Source organism: Typopeltis vanoorti, chromosome 11, assembly GCF_054136105.1.
Source record: "Typopeltis vanoorti isolate ZY-2024b chromosome 11, IOZ_Tvanoo_1.0, whole genome shotgun sequence".
Classification (NCBI taxonomy): domain Eukaryota; kingdom Metazoa; phylum Arthropoda; class Arachnida; order Uropygi; family Thelyphonidae; genus Typopeltis; species Typopeltis vanoorti.
The window spans coordinates 122,117,681-122,139,485 of NC_143559.1; the positions used below are offsets into that span (position 1 = coordinate 122,117,681).

At 37.2% G+C, this 21,805-nt stretch overlaps 1 protein-coding gene across 1 annotated transcript in view; it reads right to left on the reverse strand.

Moving 5' to 3' along the window:
* Nucleotides 1–155: 155 nt before the first annotated feature.
* Gprk1 (G protein-coupled receptor kinase 1) overlaps nucleotides 156–21,805 on the reverse strand; it is a 598,843-nt gene continuing 577,193 nt past the window's right edge. Inside the window, exon 21 of the mRNA XM_090400057.1 lies at nucleotides 156–398. The gene's annotated coding sequence lies outside the window, so the exon portion shown is untranslated. The remainder of the gene's footprint in view (nucleotides 399–21,805) is intronic.

Here is a 21,805-nt window from a genome sequence, read left to right on the forward strand (position 1 = left end):
AAGTGTATCGTGACTTGATGCTTTTCCAGATGTCCCTATTAATCATTGGGTCGTAACTTCAGTTCTTGACAAGGAGAGGAATTTAAAACATTGTACGCGTATACAAACATGCACGCACACAGAGGGGCAGCTCTATTCACTATCTACAGGTTGTGGGAGGAGAAGCGGAGCCAGAACTAGACGTTGGCTACTTTGTATGGTCTGCCTGACATTAGGCATCTGAGTCCATTTCTTCTCAGTTCATTTATTAAAATTAAGTCTGCATGCCCTCCCCCTCTGTCCACCAGCCCTGCACTGGAAGAAAGAGGATGATGTGATTGGTCATGCTCCAGGAGGGACAGCAGTCTGCCAAAGTGAGCAAAAGGTGTGGCAACTCAAGCCTCCTGGCAGTGAACCTCCTAAACAGGAGAGAGAAAAACATAAAAAATTTTTATTTAGTAAATAAAACTGTCTTTTATTATTGTGAATGATTTAAATATTTGCTCGAACATAAAAGTAATATTTAAAAACTAGTTAGATATCATAAAAAATTTAGTTTAATCCTTTATCCAAGTGTGAGCAAACAAAATTTGTGCCTGAAAGTATCTTCAGGACAGGGGTAAGGTGGTACAACACCGGACAACTCGTTGCAAAGGTGGAGCAAGCTAACATCACATCACTCCTATCTCAGTATCTCCCATAATGCAAAACACATCTCCTTGCAGATATGTATAATGTTATGCATTAAGGGAAGGGCTACTACCCAGACTAGTTTTGACCTTTATTGAGGTCTCTTCAGTGGGAGCCAGGCCCAAGTGGAGATACCAGGCAGAAGCATTAGCAAAGTCATCTTTACCTATAGGAGTTGCCAAAAGGTGTGCCACCTTTTTATTAAATTACTCTGGATTTAGAGAAAGATGTTGAAAGTTTATTTTTCACTTGGTCAGACTATAATAAATTTAGTTTAATCCTTTATCCAAGTGTGAGCAAACAAAGTTTGTGCCTGAAAGTATCTTCAGGACTGGGATAAGGTGGTACAACAACTGACAGAAAACAAACAAAAATCTGCATATATAATAACTCTGAATGTTTTATGTGAATCACACCATGAAATCTTTTAAATCTATAGTACAGTAACCAAGAAATGGGCTAAAGGTTGATAATCTCATTTCTGTACTAAATACAGAACTAATTAAACACAGATTAAGCAAAGAACTTTTTTTTTTCAAGCCACTTCAGATCTCCACAAAGCAAAGCGTTTTCACACCAGATACTGACCACACCATCTAAAGACATTCACATATCCACCATCACTAGGCTGGAGAAAGTGTACTATTGAAAATTAATTTACAATTTGAATGAATCAATTTGTACTCTTAATAGATTTTCATAATCAACATTTCAATAATAGTTTTAAACAACCACATTTATACTGCAAAGTAAACAAACAAGAGATTGGTTTAGATTAGATTAATAACTAGCTTGAATGATATTACTTTACACAATATTAAACCTTATATAAATAAGTTCCCCCCCCATAAAATATGCAATATATATATATATATATATATATATATATATATATATATATATATATATATATATATATATATATACACACACACACACACACACACACACACACAGATATTTTAGCAAGAAATGAAAGAACACTGCTGCTGTGAAAAACAGACTAATTGTGGGAGGTGCTTCAAACTCATTCAATGTGTATGCATTCACCACACTGTCAGGCAATGCATTCTATTCATCAACCACTTTCCATGCAAAGATCTACTATATACACCCTTGCTCATGCCTCCTTATACAGTTTCCAGGGATGGCTACTTCCCATTCTATGAAAAATTTCTCCCACATTAACCCAGTAACAACTTCTTACCAACTTAAATGTCTCAATCAAATTTCATCTCCTCCTCATCTTTGCAAATTGCATTCCTTCAATCTGTCTTCATATCTCACATCCAAAGACCAGTTACCATTGGTCACTCAGTCACTCTTCTTTAGACCCTTTCTAACATATTCTCATCACCACCACCACCATGAAAAACAGACCAATCTGTGAAAATAATCTTTATATGAGGCCTGATCAAGGTCTTATATAATGGAATTGTAATATTTTTATATCTGTATGTTAAGGTCCTCTGCATCATTGCCATAATCTGATGTGATAAATTCACAACTTGTGCAACTGGACAATGTGGTTCAAGGTCTCTTGTTTCCTCAACTTCTTCCAAAATTTCATCTACCAAATTTCAGAACCTTAAACTTTGCAATATTGAACTGACAGACTTGTCCACTGATACAATCTATTCAAGTCTTCCTGTAAGACCACAAAATCTGCTTGATTAATCATCACTCTCTCTCTCTCCACTTTTGCTTCATCTACAAATCATTGTATAATATCTCAAATTAAACCCATCCCATTCAATATCATTAATATACAAGTTAAATGGGTAGGGATGTATATAGCCTCTTCCTGTCAAGTCAATCCCACCTTGCTGCAGTGTGGCCTGTTCAAAGAAAAATAACTCAACTTACTGAAGATGACTTGCATCAAGAACCCAAGCTTCATACTCAGCCTATGCAGGAGTATGCAATAAATGTAAATCAACTATCAACAAATCCAAATCCAACTTCATAAAAGCCACTAGCAGAAAATGTGTTGCTTGTTCAAATGGCAGCCATGCCTTCTGGTCCCTCATAAAATCCTTCAGATGCAACTTCTCACCTGAGCTCCCTCTCGTTCCCTCCCATCCAGATGGCACCACTACTGTTACAACACACAAAGCAAAGTTGATCTTCTAGCATCACTCGCTTCCTCTGATTCCTGCATAGACAACAAAGGTAAATCGCCTCCTTCCATACCAGCAACTGAGCACCGTATGCCTCCTGCGGCCTTTTAGCAGAAAGATATAAGAATATTAAACAACCTAAGCACTACAAAGTTGTGTTTAGGTTGTTTAATATTCAACCTAAACAATTAGGTTGAATATTAACCTAATTGGTGCTGAGTACAATCCAGAGTTAACACCTGTCCTCTATCATCTCTTCAATCCTCTATACTCAGCTGGCACCTATCCTGCTTCGCTTCACGGAAACTAACATATACAGTTATACCCCGAAGTTACGCAGTAGGTGGGACCAACAAAAAGTGTGTAAGTCAAATTCGCATAACTCGAGGTATAATTTTGCATGTAATTTATATATACAAACATACAATTGGGACCAAAGGTTTACAAAAACACCTATATTTTTTAAGAAATAAAATCATAATTGTAGTTGTTCATATATAAAAAAAAAAAAGTTATTTCGATGTCGATGGTTTCATAAAATCTAATAGATTCGTCTGATGGCATAATGTCTTTTTCTTGTCACGCAAAATTTCTTCATAGCAAGCTAATGATTTTTTTATTCCTTTCTTTGTGGCTACAATTCATTCCTCGTTAGAATGCATGTCCTCCAAAATCTGTAAACCTTTCTTTTATGACTGTTCTTACTGTGGATTCCTGTAGATCGAACTTCTTTGCTAGCTCACAAATTTTCATTCCGCCTTCAAAATCCTTAATGATGTTGAGTTTTGCTTCCAAAGTCAATGTTTTTCTTCTCTTGCTAGCTGTAGAAGAATCGGACTTGCTTCTTTTGGATGACTTTATTATTTTTTATGTGATAAAATTTTTATCAAGAACATAACAATAAACAATTGCAAGGTTTGTAGACTATAAAAATCGTGTATGAATGGAGACCGCGCAAAACATGTCAGTGCTTGTTCACAGCATGTGCGATACTGGAAAATGCAGCTGACGCTGGAAAGATACGACTAGTGGTGAGGCGTGAAGTGGGACGGGAATACGTACATATAAGAAACCGCGTAACTCCGGATTCGCGGAAGTCGGGGTATGACTGTATTCAATTGATTCCAAAGAAGGGAGACAAAGGCTTCCTTTTTGACCAATTGCCATCACCTCAATCCTCTCCCAAATAATGGAGAAAGTTATCAATGGTAGATATCTCAGCCTACAGTATTCATCACTGGACATGTGCCATGGAAAGGTTTGGAAAAACGAGTGCTATTGAGCTTTATAATTCCAAGGCTTTTGATTGTGTTTGGTATCAAGGCCTGCTTTGCAAACTGTCTTTCTTCGGTCTACTTGTCATCCTCTGTAACTGGATAGCCAGCTTTCTCTCTCTTGTCATTCACTGCATGTCATGGTGGATAACACCCTCTCTTCAAACTTTGCCACCAATGCAGGACTAGCTTGGGACTCTGCTCTCTCTCTCACCTATCCTCTTCCACTCATACATAAATGACCCTAATCTCAAATCCATAGTTTTGCTGACAACAGCACTCTCCAGTCATCCTACTCCTTTCACAAACCATGTAGTTCCTGGACATCCCTTACATCAAGATCATCTGCAACCAGCACCTTAAACACTGATCTCCATACTATCCTGCAATGGGACAAGGATAGTATCAGTTTATCAGATAATATCAGTTTCAATGCTGCCAAAATGCAGTCCTGCCTTTTCTCTTGCAAAAGGGATTTCAGCTCACCTTCCCTCATCCTCAGTAATACACACATTGCCAGACAGGATGAACTCTCTCTCTCTCTCTCCTTGGACTGACATTTACCTCTAACCTCTCTTGGCACAAACACATTACATCAATAGCCTCATCAGTTTCTAAAAAACTAGGCATTCTTTTCTGCTCAAGAAGCTATTTTACACCCACACAAGCTACAAACCTTATATAAATTGCAAATCCACCCACTTAGAATACTGTACACACATTTCAGATGGTGCAGCTAAAACCTCCTTAAAAAATCTTGATACAATCCAGAGGAGAGCAATTTGGCTCATAGATGACACTTCCCTTACAGGCTCACTTCAACCTCTATCTCACAAATGCAATGTTTCATCTTTGTATTTCTTCTACAGGTACTTCCATGGTCACTGTTCCAGTCAATTGGCAAACATCGTTCCTCACTTGCTATTAGGCCTGTTAAAACAAGAGCAGCTGCTGTCCAACATCTCTTTACAGTACAACTGCAAACTTATCCAGCGTGATGTGTTTCCCAACAATTTCAACATACACAGCTACTACAGCTCTTTAAGATGAACGTCAATAGTTTTCATCTTTCTTAACCATCATGTGCAACTCACACAGATGATGTGCTACAGAATCTTGTACCTCTCGTGTGGGATAAATATATAAAAAAAATGTCCCCAAAGCAGACACCTGGAGGAGGCACCACTGGAGACTTTCTACTTTCAAGATACCTATCAGACAGCCAGTTGCTCATCAAACATCAGGTCAAGACAGATCCTTGATTTGTCTTGACCTAATTTGTTAATTTTTCATCCATACTGAACAAGACAAATCAAGGATTTGTCTTGACCTGATTTGTTAATTTTTATCCATACTGCACTTTTGCTGTCCTTACTGAGTCATTCTCCTAGCCTCTTCTTCATACTCTTCATGCAACTGATTATTACCATTATTCATCTTATGTTGCCTCCACAGTGCCTTCTTTCAGATTTCAGAATACACTGACACATTGATGCTGTTAAGTATCTCTTTATCAGGCACTGCCATCTACCTCTGGAACAGCCATCCTAATGATGCATTTCCCAACAATTTCAACCTACAGCTCTTTAAGAAGAATGTCAATAGATTTCTTCTTTCTTAACCATCATGTGCAACTCACACAGATGATGTGCTATAGGTTCTTGTACCTCTCATGTGTGGGATAAATATTAAAAAAAAAAAGTATTTATTTCCTTCCCACTTAATTCCTCATTCCATGCCATAGTCCAAGATGTCTTTTAAGCTTCTCATAATCACCAGCCTTGTAATTTCACATATATTCTTTCCTCACCAAAGTCTTCATATGGCTTGGCACAATCCAGGAGGGAAGATTGACCCCCCCCCCCCCCAACTCACAATCACATCCACTGGTGAAATGATCAGATCTAAAACTCTGCCTTCCTTTACATACTGTCTAAGATAGTTGTCTCTTAAGAAATTAATTTTCCTTATTCAAAAATGTTACATCTTCATTCAATCTAATATATATTACCATAATTAAAATCAACCATAATGATCACCCTTCACATTCCTGGCCTATAGCAATATCCAACTAAATACCTCTTCCTCTCAACCTTCACCTCACACCATACTGACTCAAATCCATTGCCATGTAAAATCTCTCATAATTCATTAAATTTATTAACTCATTGAGTTCAATTTTATAGAGGTTTGGAAAATTAGGTTTGTACCTATATCTGTACACCGCAGGTAAAGGACACTATGTCCATTTTTTTATGCATCTGAAGTAAACGGCTACTTGTCCATTTAGTGCTCTTTACCTTGATACCATGATGGCACATAGTGCCCTTTCCAACTGGCTAATCCACTTATTATTATTACACACAGGAGATAGTGCTTTGCACAACTGAAAAGAGCATGAAACAAAACATTAAAATATACCTAAAACTCAATTCCGGAAAAAATTGACATAGGGCCCTCCAGTGTACAGATATATAATAGAATTGTTGTGGTAATAAAATAAATGTAATAATTTTTCTGTAAAATGCATAAAATAAATAAATAAATGGAAAAGAGGGAATTAATAGAGATTAGAGTGATGACTATGCGGGATCCTGTGCAACAAGAGAGTGAGTTGTAAGAGGAAAGGAAAGCTGTATAAGATGGTGGTGAGGCCGGCGATGCTTCATGGCGTGGAGACGTGGCCTATAACAAAGGCACAGGAGAGGAAGATGGAGGTAGCAGAGATGCGGATGTTGAGATGGATGAGTGGTGTGACAAAGAAGGAAAGGATAAAGAATGACTACATCAGAGGGACGGTTAAGGTGGGACAAATTGGCAAGAAGATACAAGAAAGTAGGCTGAGGTGGTTAGGACATGTAGAGAGGAAGGGTGAGGAGTATGTTGGTAAACGAGTGGAGTATATGGAGTTGGAGGGAAGGAGGAAAAGAGGCAGGCCCAAGCTCAGGTGGAGGAATAAGGTGACAGAGGTCACCTTATTCCTCCACCTGAGGATCTTAGGGAGAAAGGATGGAGTCCGAAGGACGCCCTGGACTGGAGAACTTGGAAGAGGAAAGTTAAAGATCGGTGCGTCGCCCCTGTTTAACATGGGATAAGGCATAGTGAAAGAAGAAGAGAGTGATGATTAAGTAAAAAAAAATGTTCGCAATGTCTTGCAAACATAAAAATATGCACCCACGATAGACACACGCAAGTGAAGGAAGCCGAAGTGATCATCATGCTGGTGGGTAATCCTGGAAACTATAATGTAGTAACAAAGGATTAGGGAAGATATAAAAGAGGACTGAGACAGACCAGCAGGGTTCTTGATTTTTAGGTGTGGAGGTGAGGCCGTTACTGATGGAACTCCTGTTCGAATGATGGATGTGTTAGGAGAGTGCTACTACCCGCACTCATAATGGAGAATTTGGCAGTTCCTTTCCAGTTACTGACAGGAAATTGCAGTGGAAGTACCGACGGAAGAATCACTCCAACCTTGTCCGGCAATTCTCTGAGCGAGAACCGCCACATCGTCCAAGCAACGATCATAACCCATGATGAGGATGTATCTGAAGTTTTCTTCAATTGTCTAAACTGTGTATGTGAAAGGTTATTGTAAGTAAGCACATTTTGTTAATGTTTTTGAACAACACAATTGGAATTAGTATGTATAAAGAAGGTGCTTACAGGTATTTGTTAGTGAAATGTTAAATAATGAGTTATGGTTACAAAAGAGTAAATTGATTGTAAATTTGTACATATAATGGAAGGAATTAAATTAAGGTGTCACTTAAGGAATAGCTACATGCTTATTATAGATAGGTTAGCATTGTGATGGAATTAAGTAATTGTTATGAGCAAAGTTCTAAATTGTATGTTGTAGCTACTGTGTAAGTGAATAGGCTGAGAGAGACTTCTTCTCCCCTTAGATGTATGTATTGTACTTTCTTAATAGCTTAAAATAAAATGTTTTGTTTGTTTAACTACCTTGCCTGATCAATTGTCAATGCACTATTTCTAAAAAAAAACTAGTGAACCTGTGTGCACTTTAGATCAAGAATTGCCACGACTTGCTATAGAAAAATGTGTATTAACTAAGATCTTGCCTGTATTCCTTACCTTAATTCTTAAACTACAGATAAATTCTTAGCTCAATTAGAATGGTGCAGTTGTTAATCAAAAATAAATTTTTCTAATTCATTAATGCGAAAATTGGTAACCTGTATATCATAGATAGACTGTTAACTTAAAGTCTGTTTACTAGCAGTGGGAACAGGAAATAAGATTAAGTAGGATTAATTTGGCATAGAGGTAGTTAAGACATAAGGAGCTGAGAGCATAACAGGTACGGGGTTAACAAAAGTGCAGTTGAAATTAAGATACAAGACAATAACAATAAGTAAGAAAAATATAACATCCACGAGGTTAGCTGAGTGGATATGTACTCCGCAACCATATAACTGGGCAAGAAGTGTCCTGCGTTCGATTCTCGTCGCTGATGTGAGGAGCTAAGGATCTTTCTCAGACATAGCCAAGTTAGCCAGTTTTGGGCGTGGACTGCAGGGTCTTTCTCCCTTGCTTTTTCCTCCTGCAAAGCAGACAAACTGGTCTTAAGAACACAATGCTTCACAGACAATTACACATGGTTGAGTGTGGGGTAATGACCCCACCTCGTAGTGAGTTATGAAACCCAAAAATGGGAGGGAGGCCAAGGCGCTACATGGGGCTGTAGTGCCAAAAAAGAAGAAGAAAAATATAACAGTGGCGCAGCAGACAACGACCATAAAATCACTCTTACATCTCTACCTTATGTGATCATAATTCCCCTGCTATCATCAACAGCATTTTCGTTTTCTTGTTGTCCTTTCTATATTTGTGAAAAACATCGTATCATTCTATTTCTATTCCTATCATGTTATCATTCAGATTCAACCATGTGTCATTTATTCTAACCATTTCATCTTCCTTATTCTGGATGTTCCTGGCATTTGTAAATAATCACAGCAGTTCACTTATAGGTCTATAACCTGTCCTACCCGAGTTGTGTTGGGCAGTTATGGTTGTGATTTCCCAAACATACCTGCTCTTGCCCAATCACCTTTATTGCCACTTACTTCATATATGACCTCAGACTCAACTACCCATCCTACACTCCACTAATGGGATGCTGCCATAACATTAATATATGAAATTGTGCTAAAAACTATTAATTCTAAATACCTTCCCCACACCCCCTCAAAAATTTATAGATCATTAAAATCTATGCAAAATGAAAGTAATGTCGATGTAAACTATAAATAGTTTACATCGACAAATAATTACATAAAAATCTAAACGACGTTTATTGATGTAATTATTTAATTAAATCAATAATTATAAAAATTTATTGATGTAATTATTTGTCTCCAAGCTTCCCCCCCCCTGGAAAACATGACAGCTCACCAAACTGAAATGATCATGTGATGCCACTGATATATATATATATATATATATATATATATATAAAAGTCAGTAACTAACCCACAAAGTTCATCAAGCAGTTCCACTAAGCTAAAATAATAAAATATTTTACTAAAATGCAATCAATACTGGATTTCAATTCTAGTAGCAAGGCTTATACATTGGTCAAACATAACTGGTAATTAGCTTACAGAATTAACAATGCATATAAAGGATATTAATTAAAGGCAACTTTAATGAATAACTTCAATATTTCGGCAACGTCACGTTGCCATCTTCAGGAACATAAAAATATGGTATGTGCACACAGGCACTAACAAAAACAAATGAGGAAGAAGGCAAGAAACTAATATTGTTTCTAAAGTCCTAATGGTGCCCTCTGGTGGGCTAATTTGGTTGTCTTGGCCGTTGGGCTGAAGTTCTCATAATGTAAGTCTCCCAAATTTGGTGTAGTTTCATGCGCCCAAATTTTTTGAGGTTTGGAACATTTTTTAGAGCTGCTGATGATTCCTTGAATCATCTTTCGTACTTAAACTTGCTGCGGTGTATTATTATTCTGAGAGCTGGTAGGATTATATTCAATAGGGAAATAGGTAGTACGGTTTAGTACTAAAGCATTAAGCTTACCTTTGTAGTCCTTTTGAATGAGCACCACAGTGGCGTTTCCCTTATACGCTTTGGTGATTACTATTTTTTTTTTTGTTTTTCTTCATTTCTAGTAGAGCTGCATATTCGTCTTTGGATAAGTTGGTTTTTGGAGGTTTTGCTTTGGTGAAAACACCGGCTATATCCAGTCTGACGTTGTTGGCGATATGTGGGGAAAGTGGGATTCGCAACCTTCCTAACCGTATCGCCAACAACGTCCGACTGGATGTAGCCGGTGTTCTCACCAAAGAAAAACCTCCAAAAACCAAAGACGAATATGCAGCTCTACTAGAAATGAAGAAAAACAAAAAATAGTAATCACCAAAGTGGATAAGGGAAACGCCACTGTGGTGCTCAATCAAAAGGCCTACAAAGGTAAGCTTAATGCTATAGTACTAGACCGTACTACTTACCTCCCTATTGAATATAATCCTACCAGCTCTCAGATTAGAACTCTCCACAGATTCCTTAAGAAAGTCACTTCTTGGCCTGTGGAAGTCACTAACAAACTAAAACCTTATAACTCTAGCTCCCCCTCCCCTCCCGATTATATGGACTCCCAAAAATACATAAACAAAATGTGCCATTACATTCCATAGTGGATGGCATTGATTCCCCCACATATAAATTAGTCAAACATTTAGCCAAAACGCTCACACACTATTATACTGGCAACACACCATCACACATAAAAAAACTCAGCCCACTTTAAAGCCAGTATAGAAAACATCTCACTCCAACACACTGACATAATGGTCAGTTTTGACATCTCCTCCCTATTCACTAATGTCCCGCTCAAAGAAACCCTAGAGCTCATCCAAGCCAAGTTTCCTCCCGATATTTCAGTTCACAATGAACTCGGGCTATTTCGTTTGGCAAGGAAAATTCTACAAACAGATAGAGGGGACATCCATGGGTTCACCACTTTCCTCACCCTTGGCCAATTTCTTTATGGAGACCTTTGAAGAGAAAGCCTTAAACTCCGCCCCACAAAAACCCACTATTTGGCTTCGATACGTGGATGATGTGTTCGCTATTTGGCCACATGGCTCAGATACACTCCACTCCTTCCTAACACGCTTAAACAACCAACACCCCCAGAGTCCAGTTCACCTTTGAAAAAGAGGAAAACAACACCCTCCCCTTCCTAGACACTTTAATCACTCGGCAGTTTGATGGATCTTTGCATTTCTCTGTTTACAGAAAACCCACCCATACAGGCAAATACTTTCACCAGCAACCCCCCCCCCCCACAAAAATACGGGGTTATGAACACACTATATAACAGGGCAAAATTAATCTGCTCAGATGACGATGCCCTAACCACTGAACTAAACCACATCCTCAACACTTTCTTAGCCAATGGCTATAACTCCCAAAAAATACTAAAACCAGTAAACCTCCCCCCTCCCCTCCACAATAAAGATTACACCAAATATATCACCATCCCCTACATCCAGGGCACCTCTGAGAAAATAACCAATATCCTCAAAAAACATGACCTGACTTCTTGTTATAGACCATATATAAAATTGGCATCCCTTATCTGCTCTACCAAAGACCAACCACTTCCCCTAGACCTACCTGGTATATACCAGGTCCCTTGCAGCTGCAAATTGTCCTACTTTGGCCAAACAGGCAGGACAGCAAATATCAGGATTTCAGAACACACAGACTACATTTGGTTTCACCAGTACAGACACTCTGGGCTGGCAGACCATGCCTTAGATACCCACCATAGAATTCTTTGGAAGAAAACTAAAATAACACACTGCAGCAAGTTTAAGTATGAAAGATTATTCAAGGAATCATCAGCAGCTCTAAAACACATTCCGAACCTCAACAAATTTGGGTGCATGAAACTATCCCAAAACTGGGAGACTTACATTATGAGAACTTCAGCCCAACGGCCAAGACAACCAAATTATCCCAGGCAGAGGGCACCATTAGGACTTTAGGAGCAATATTAGTTTCTTGCCTTCTTCCTCATTAGATTTTGTTAGTGCCTGCGTGCACATACCATATTTTTATGTTCTTGAAGATGGCAACGTGATATTGCCGAAATATTGAAGTTATTCATTAAAGTTGCCTTTAATTAATACCCTTTATATGCGTTGTTAATTCCGTAAGCTAATTACCAGGTATACTGCATTTCAGTAAGTTACACAAAATAGCATTTATCTTTTCTGGAGCTCTTTATCAAAGATTAGCTATGTTGAGCCCCCTACCCCCTAACAGCCTCTTTTTTTATACCAGCTGATTACTACAGATAACTCTCACTATAGGATACATAATTATAACAAACTACTGAAATGTCTCAGCTAAACTCCTATAGGCATAGCTATTCTAAAGAAAATTCAGTATAGCAAAATTTCTATTATTACAAACTATTCCTGTGGTCCTTATGATTTGGCTATCGTGAAATTGAAATGGATAATGAGAAAAAATTGTTTACATTAGAACTTTGCATGCCCTGCTGACAGGAGAGGACTACTGCAAGGCAAAAGTGTGAATGAAAAATTGACTTGGTTATCCTTTGAATAAGAAGAATTGTTTCTTTGTGGTACATCTTTGTAGCTTCATGATAACTTTCACGATGTCAGATCTGCAGAAAAAGGGCTTGTACACTGAAGGAATACAAGCTCTTTTTTCTGCAGACTTTGTGAAAGTCTAAACTTTTCATGAATGTTTCTGTTAACAATTTCTTCCAAACATGTATATTAGTCAAGTCTCTGATTTGGCTATCTTGTAAAGCACTACTAACTGTATCAACCCAGCTATATCATACATGTCTATAACCATGAATTTTTCTGATCATTTCTTGCTTCAGGCATCTGTTTTGATAAGCTTTCGTCCCATAAAGTTCAGTTCCAATAACCATATAATCTCAGATTAGCTTTATATATAATACAGATGATATCAAGGTCTTTTCTAATATCATAATTTTTCAAGTGGCTCTGTCATTTGTGCAACCTGTTTATTCTTCTAATTTTCCTCATGACTCTCATGATCTGTAATCTCCAGTCTTTGATCAACTAAGAGGGTGGTCTGAAAAGTTCTCGGCCTTGATCATAGATGGCAACATTACTGGCAAGAGATTTTTTTTTCTAAGTTGGTACATCTGTCATAAGCATCCATGTGAAATTGCAAGTCATTCTATCAAGTAGTTTGTTTTATAGAGCTGTCTGAAGCAAAAGTGTTGACTGTATCCCTTGAAATGAATAAAATTGAGTATTGTGCGGTTATAAAATTGTTGTAAAAGAAGGTTTAACACCAAAAGAAATTCATTTGAAGTTCATAAAACTTTATGGGCACTCTTCTCCTTTGTTTTCAACAATTAAGAAATGGACTGCCGAGTTTAAATGTGGCTGTACCAGCCTCGAAGATGATCCACGTGAAGGACATCCAAAAAAGTGTAACAACACCAGAAATCATTGATCAAGTGCACGATATGGTATTGGATGACTGGCGAGTCAAAGTGCATGAAATTGCTGAGACCATAGGCATTTCAAAAGAACGTGTAGGATATATTTTGCATGAAGAGTTGCAAATGAAAAAGCTTTGTGAAAGATGGGTGCCATGCTTGCTCACAGCAGATCAAAAACACACTCGCATGAAAATCTCTGAACAGTGCTTGAAGTGTTTTAACAAGAATAAAACTTGTTACTTGTTGTTAAATGTCAATTTATTACTATGGATGAGACTTGGATTCACCATTACCGGTTGTTCAGTGCCAAATAAGACAAAGTTGGTTCCACCAGCAGGAAAGGTCATGGCATCAGTGTTTTGGGATGCTAAAGGCATTTTGCACTATGAATTGTTGGAACATCCAACATATTCCCCAGATTTGGCTCCCTCTGACTTATATCTCTTCCTAAAACTCTTTCTTGCTGGTCAGCATTTTTCTTCGAATCAAGAGCAGCTGTAGAGGGGCATTTTCCAATCTTACTGAGAACCACTACAGGGACGGATACTGGCACTGGAGCATCACTGGAATAAATGCATTAGTCTTAAGGGAGAGTATGTTGAAAAATAAAAATAATTTTGAAATTATAAATTCGTTTTCTTATTGTTAGACCAAGTACTTTTCAGACCACCCCCATATTTTATGTTAATCCTAGCATTCCAATCCATATGATAAAATTTGTTACACACTCTTTTGCATATACTGCTATCTTGGTCTTTTGACTGATTCCTCTCATTTCACATAAATTTATTCAACAGCAGCTTTCCCATCATATGAGCCTTAATTAATCTATTATCTATATCCATACAGATATAGATAACAGAATAAAAAGCATACATATTTAGGTATGATTTTCACTAAAAATCCTACTGCCGTAGCCAAAATAAATAACCTTCTCTATACGTTTATTACTGAGAATGCATGTTATCTGTTGTTATTCCTTGTCGATATTCATAGCTTTAGTTTTTTTTTTTTTTTTGATGATTTGTACAGGATTCAGGATTTACTTAAGATCATAATGTCGTCTGTACAGAACTATCTGAACATTAAATTTAATACCACTTTCTTTAATAATGAAGTCCAAAATATAATATTGCAAATGTGTATTCCAAATGTGTATGTTATAAGTTTGTAATGCACTGTATTTCATTTCATCTACACTGTACACATTAATTCTGAAGAGTTTTCTCTTTGAGCAGTTTTAATCTTTAGGTGGTAGATGATTTTCAATGCCCAGTGCGAGAACATTACCATTACTGGAAGACTTAAATGGCTTGAAAAAGTTCCATGCTTGGTTTATAGATTATCTAACCTTAACCTACTTATTATTATTATTATTATTACTTAACTCCTCCAGGGAGTCCAAAGACTCATTGAGGGAGGGCACCTACTTTACATCTCTCCATCTCCAACACCCCAACAAACGCAACTTCCTTCATCATCTACATCAACACCATCTACTGCCAACCATCAGCACTAATATTTTCACAGACAATCACAAGTATTAATAATAACATACCACAGGTTTACAACCTGTTGTGTATTGTTACAACTATGTAAACCTGTTGTATATTATTTAAATAATTTTTTTAATGATGATTTCATACACAAGAGGCTGGTTGGTTGATCAACCTATATGCTTGTTATGTTGATCTATACATATAGGTCAACCTATAATATAACCTTCATATCAAATCTATTACAACGGTTATTCAATTTAGTCTGGGAATCTTGCAGAATTGTATTGGATTTATTTAGAAGTACAGTGGAACCTCAGTTGTCGAACATAATTTGTTCCTAAAGGCTGTTTGGAAACCGATTTGTTTGAAAACTGAAACCATTTTCCCTTAAGAATTAATGTAAAATGGATTATCCGTTCCTGAAACACAGATGATTGCTTATTTAAACCTTTATAACAGTACTTCATGCATAAAATTGCATACAAAAACAATGAAAATGCATAGAATCTTACACAAAAAGAATAAACACAATAAGAGATAAAATATAGATGAAAATTGATTGCCACTTTATTTTTGAGTATTGTACAGATCATTGATCTCGCCATACCATACCGAATTGCATATAGCAAGATCTGAGACAGGAAAGTCATTTCATGTTTGGATATGATTTCTTTTTTCACCTCTATCTTGGTTCTAACAACTTTTCTTTTCGTTTTGCTGCTATCACTATCCTTTGGCCCCATGGTAGTTATTTAATAATAATTTATAAAAAAAAAAAAAAAATTAAAAAAATCAAGAAAAGGTACTGCAAATTTAAGAATGCGAATGAGTTTAAGGGGAAGTATGACAGGTACTGTGTGAATAATAGTTAGTATGCAATGTTGGGTCTCCTGCGATGAGTCTTTTGACTCCATGGAGGCAACTTATAATAATAATAATATACAATAGGTGTCTTATATTAATTAATTCTCCAGAAATTCCAGCAGGTATCTGCACTGAGTGTAGGCTATGGCGTAACTGACGCTCTCCCGCAGAGAGTGTCAGTTACGTAATCTCAGCCTGCGGGGCATGTGGTTGCCGGTTTGCCTGTTCAGGAACTGAATTGTTCGAGAAAAGAGACATTCAACAACCAAGGTTCCACTGTATAACATTATCTGCATAAAGTAAAGAGCTGAGATTAACATTTCCAATTTTGATATCAGATTTAATACACTTTCCTTCATAATGAGATCCATATAGATACTAAATAACAGAGGAGATAATGTACATCCTTGTCTGACACCAGATTTAATATAAAACCTTCAATTCTAACTGCTGACTTAAACCATAAATAAAGACTAGGTATTGTTTAGTATAATGCCCCATCGACACCACACAACTGTAGTGTTTTGAATAGCTTTTCTCTTGGTACCTTATCATATGCCTTTTGCAGGTGTACAAAACTTGAATACAGATCTTTGTTATATTCCCATGACTTCTCAACTATCTGTCGTAAAGTGAAAATCTGATCCTGACAGCCTGTATTTGTCCTGAATCCAGCTTGTTTTTCACCAAGCTTCTCTTTCACAATTCTTCTCAACCGTTTCTCAAGTATACTTGCATAAACCTTACCAAGAAGACTCAGTAGGGAAATACTTCTGTAATTCTCACATTCAGTTTTAATTCCAATTTTATATATGGGTACTATGAGAGCTTTATTCCAATCATCTGGAATTTGTTCCACTGTCCAGGCCTTTTGAACTATGCAGTGCAGCCACTGTTAAGACTTTTATACCTCCACACTTGAGCATTTCTGGTCAAATATCATCTACTCCAGCTGCTTGTTCACATTTCAGACTTTTGATAGCTTTTTCTACTTCAGGTATGAATATGTGTTCCTGACTGCATGCCTGGTCAGTGTTTTTTACCACTGTGCTGTCATCACTGCTTGTTTCATTTAGCAATTTTTCAAAGTAATTACTCCATGCATCAAGGATATCTTTTTCTCCAGTTTTCATGTCACCTTTATCATCTCTAATTCCTTTTACAGCACTCTTTCCTCCATTTCTGAGCTTTTTTCAACAGCCTCCAGAATATTTTACACCTTTCTGATATTTATTTCCTCTTTTCTTACAAAGCCTTCCCATGACTTTTGTTTATCTAGTTTTATACAGTGCTTCACTTTCTTACATTTTTTTCTGTATTCTCTGACTTACTTGCCAGGAACTTTCGATATGCTTTCTTCTTTTCCTTGACTACTTCTTTAACTTCTTGAGTTCACCACGGAGTTCTGATTTTTTATCCTGACAGATTACTTCACCACATGCCTCTCTGGTTGAATCAGTAAATATTTTTCAACAGCCTCCAGAATATTTTACACCTTGCTGATATTTATTTCCTGTTTTCTTACAAAGTCTTCCCATGACTTTTGTTTATCTAGTTTAATACAGTGCTTCACTTTCTTACATTTTTCTCTGTATTCTCTAAGAGTACGAGCTGACTTATTTGCCAGGAATTTTCGATATGCTTTCTGGAAGGTGGAAAAATGTTCTAGAGGCTACTGAAAAGGTAAGAAATGAAGGAATGCATACTATAAAAGGAATAAGAAATGATAAAGGAGATATGAAAACTGCAGAAAAAGATTTTCTAGATGTCTGTTAAATGAAACAAGAGTGTTAGAACAGTGGCAGAAAACAAAAGAAAAGAAAAATGCATCCAGAGGAGTACGCATTAATATACCTGCAGTAGAAAAAGCCATCAAATACCTAAAATTTGAAAAGACAACTGGAGTACATGCTACTTGACTAGAAATGCCCAAATATAGAGATATGAAAGTTTTACAGTGGCTGCACTATATAATTCAGAAGGCTTGGTCATGAGGTTGAATTCTGGATGAGGAAGAGATGGTCTATATAAAGTCAGGTGTGACACAAGGATGGATACTACCCCCACTGTGACTGATCATTTATAGAGATTATGGTATGAAGGAAAGTGCCATTAAGTCTGATATTAAAATTCTACTAATACCTTTTATTTCCCTACAGAGTAGGTGAGTCCATTTTAGCTCTATCTAACTTTTGAAGCTTGAGGGGGCAGAGTTCGATCTCTACAGCCAATCAGAGATAGCTGGCCCAAGACTATCAGTAATTATAAATGGCACCCAGTGAACGGACAGCTGACAAGTACTGCCATCTCATGATCCCTAATCCTAACATTATATTTTTGTCTGAAATAGCGTGGGTTCTATGGTCACTTTTCTTGAGTAAAATTGGAAATGTTAACCTCTCCTCTTTACTTCATGCAGATGGTGAGATATATCTTCAGGATTCCTAAATCTACTATAACAACTTTGGTATGAAAATCAGCAGTAACTATACACAAGTAAGTATTTCAGCTATTTAGGTGCAATTTTTAATGCAGATGACAAATTAAATATGGAAACAGACAACAGAATAAGCAAAACTAGTATTGTGAAGAGTCAATGAATCAATTGTATGTAATGTGATAGAAATGAGTAAAATCCTGAACTAGCTGTATTGATTTGAAATAGGAAGCGATCACCAGTTAGTTTTGGGCAGGATGACACTGAATACCACACAGAAAAGAAAAGTTTGTAAGAAAGTTTAAAACAATCAAAGTCGAGCAGTGGGCAACTTGGGCAAAAAATATAGCATTAAAAACGATTTTAATTTATGGATTTGAGAGCTTAGTTACAAATAAGCCAGTTGTGCAAGACCACAGATATGAAGTTCTAAGAAACATTTGGTAAAGAAAAGTTGGCATGAATGACAGAATCATATTTTTTAATGTTGAGCACATACATGAGAGGTTGGTTGATCAACCTATAGTACATTAGTACCATGTATGGGTAGTTGGTTGGAAAAGGAGGAGCTTGTTTATATTTGATTTAAAAGACTGTATATTGTATTCCTTGGGAAACACAAAAGGGGAAAGACTTTCAACAATAAAGCAGCTGCAGGGATGAAGGAAGAGGAAAAGAAACTTGCTCTATGGGTTTCAAGGTACACTGTGAAAGGATGTTGAGCAGAGCTGCACATGTTCCAACAAGCTTAGTACTAAGTGGAGGAATTATTGATACTATTTCAGATGAACATTTCCCATGGAATTATTTGTAGAATACACATATTAGAAACTAAATGTCTGTGCGAAGGTGGGGGGAGTGAATTGGTAAGAGATTATTATTATTATTATTACCTGACACCTCCAGAGAAGGCACCTACTCTACAACTCTTTCTCTCCCCCAATGAACCACAACTACACCAATGCCATCTACTGGCCACCATCACCACTAGTATTTTCACAAACAATCGCAAGATGGGTCATTAATAAGTCTAATTGCTCTCCTCTGTATTAAGTCAAGTATTTTGAGGGCGAGGCCATATGTGAGAACAGTATTCAATAGCTGGGAGGAGTTGTGATTTGTATAAGGTTAACAGCTGTTCAGGAGTGAAGTAATGTCTTGAGCGAAAGAGAAATCCTAGTTTTTTTAGAAGCTGAGGATGCAATGGTTGTGATGTATTTATGCCAGGAGAGGCTTGATGTCAGGGTAATTCCAAGAACAGAAATCTCAAATTGTTTGGAAATTTTGGTGTTGTCAAAAATAATACTGTGAGAAAGTGGTTCTTTTTTATTAGAAATAAGACAGGCACCCACCTAATAAATGACCACCAGTATGGATTCTGGATCTACTGAACAACAGGAGATCTGTTCACATATGTATCTTTGGACAAATGCCATGGAGAAGTTTGGCGAATCTCAAGTGGTTGCACTTGATATCTCCAAAGCTTTTGACTGGGTCTGACATAAAGGCTTACTAAGCAATCTACCATTGTTTGGTCTATCTCAGGACTTCTGCAGCTGGATTACCAACTTTCTGTCTGGATGCACACTATATGTGGTGGTGGATGGTTCCTTCTCCACTCACCATTCAACTAATGCTGGGATTCCACAAGGTTCTGTCCTCTCACCAACCCTCTTCCTGCTATATCAATGACCTACTTCAATTGAGACCTCCAACCCAATACAGTTTTGCAGATGACAACATATTGTACTCCTCCCTTTCCTTTGATAAACCTTACCGTACACAGCTCACATCAACCACCACTGCCCTTAATTCTGATCTCCAAATTAGCATTGAAATTGATGAGGTTATCTGAACCCCATTAGAGGATGGCTTGGAGATCAGAATTGAAGGCAGTGGTGGTTGATGTTCTGTAGGTTGAGGTGAGCTGTGTACAGTAAGGTTTATCAAATGAAAGGGAGGAGTCCAATATGCTGTCATCTGCAAAACTGTCTATTGGTTGGATGTCAACTGAAGTAGGTCATTGATATACAGCATGGTGAGAGGAGAAGGAACCATCTGCCACCACTTATAATATGCATCCAGACTGAAAGTTGGCAATCCAACTACAGAAGCCCTGAGATAGACCAAACGATGGTAGATTACTTAGTAAGCCTTTGTGTCAGACCCAGTCAAATGCTTCGGAGATATCAAGTGCAACCACTTGAGATTTGCCAAACTTCTCCATGGCATTTGTCCAGAGATGGGTGACATATGTAAGCAGATCTCCTGTTGATTGGCAACAACAGAATCCATACTGGTGGTTATTTATTGACGGCACCCACCTAATAAAGTTGGGAATTGATGATTTTTTTCCATTACTTTAGACAGGACTGAGGTGAGCGAGACAAGGCAGTAGCTGGATGGCAGTGACTTGTGGTCCTTCTTGGGAATGGGTTGAATATAGGCCAATTTCCAGTTTATGGGAAAGATACCAGTGGAGTAAGAGAAAAGGAATATTATTATTATTCGTGACACCTCCAAGGAGTCCAAAGACTCATCGTAGGAGGACACCTACTGTACAACTCTCTGTCTCCACCACTATACTGACCCTCTACTACCAATCATCTACATCAATGCCATCTACTGCCCACCACCACAACTAGTATTTTTTTGTCTGTAATTGTGTGTGTTCTGAAGGAACACACGCAATATTAAGAAGGAACTTGATATTGTTAGTATTGTGAGCAGAGCTAATCTCAGGTAGTATGTCACCTAAACAAAATAGGAGTGAAAAGATATAAAGTAAAACAGGTGTTTAATTGCACAGGAAAGAGAGAGCCAGAGGAAGATCAAGATCTAGGTGGATTGATGCAGTTAGAAGTGTCTCAGAACACTGAAATGCAAGATGTGAGAATATTGGAGTACTGACAGATAACAGACTAATTTAGAGTAAAATTATTGATAGGAAGTTAGCAATAATATAAACTCTTCATGTAGTACTATGATAGCATCCAGTACACCCTATGAGCTATGAGGGTATATCAGTAATATGATGAAGTTCAACACTGGTTCATCCATACTGAAAATGTGAGAAACTGTTATTTTCAATTACACTAGGTAAGTTATTTATTTATATTTTTTTAAACTTCCAAAACAGTATAGAGCTTTAAACCTAGAAGACATGCAACTACATCTTTGTAAAAAGTTAACCATTGTTAAGGCAAGTAGTTGAAATCTGTTGGATTCAAATGTTTTGTGAAATACAAATGAAACATCTGTTAATTAATTAAACATTTTACTATTTTTACACAATCTTCAAATTATGAATATTTTATAGGTTTCTTGTTTCTCCACATAATAAGATGTATGACAGATGTGTTTTTATTATTACTATTATTGTATGGGTATCTCCATGGAAGATTCATAACAGGAGATAGAAACTATCCACA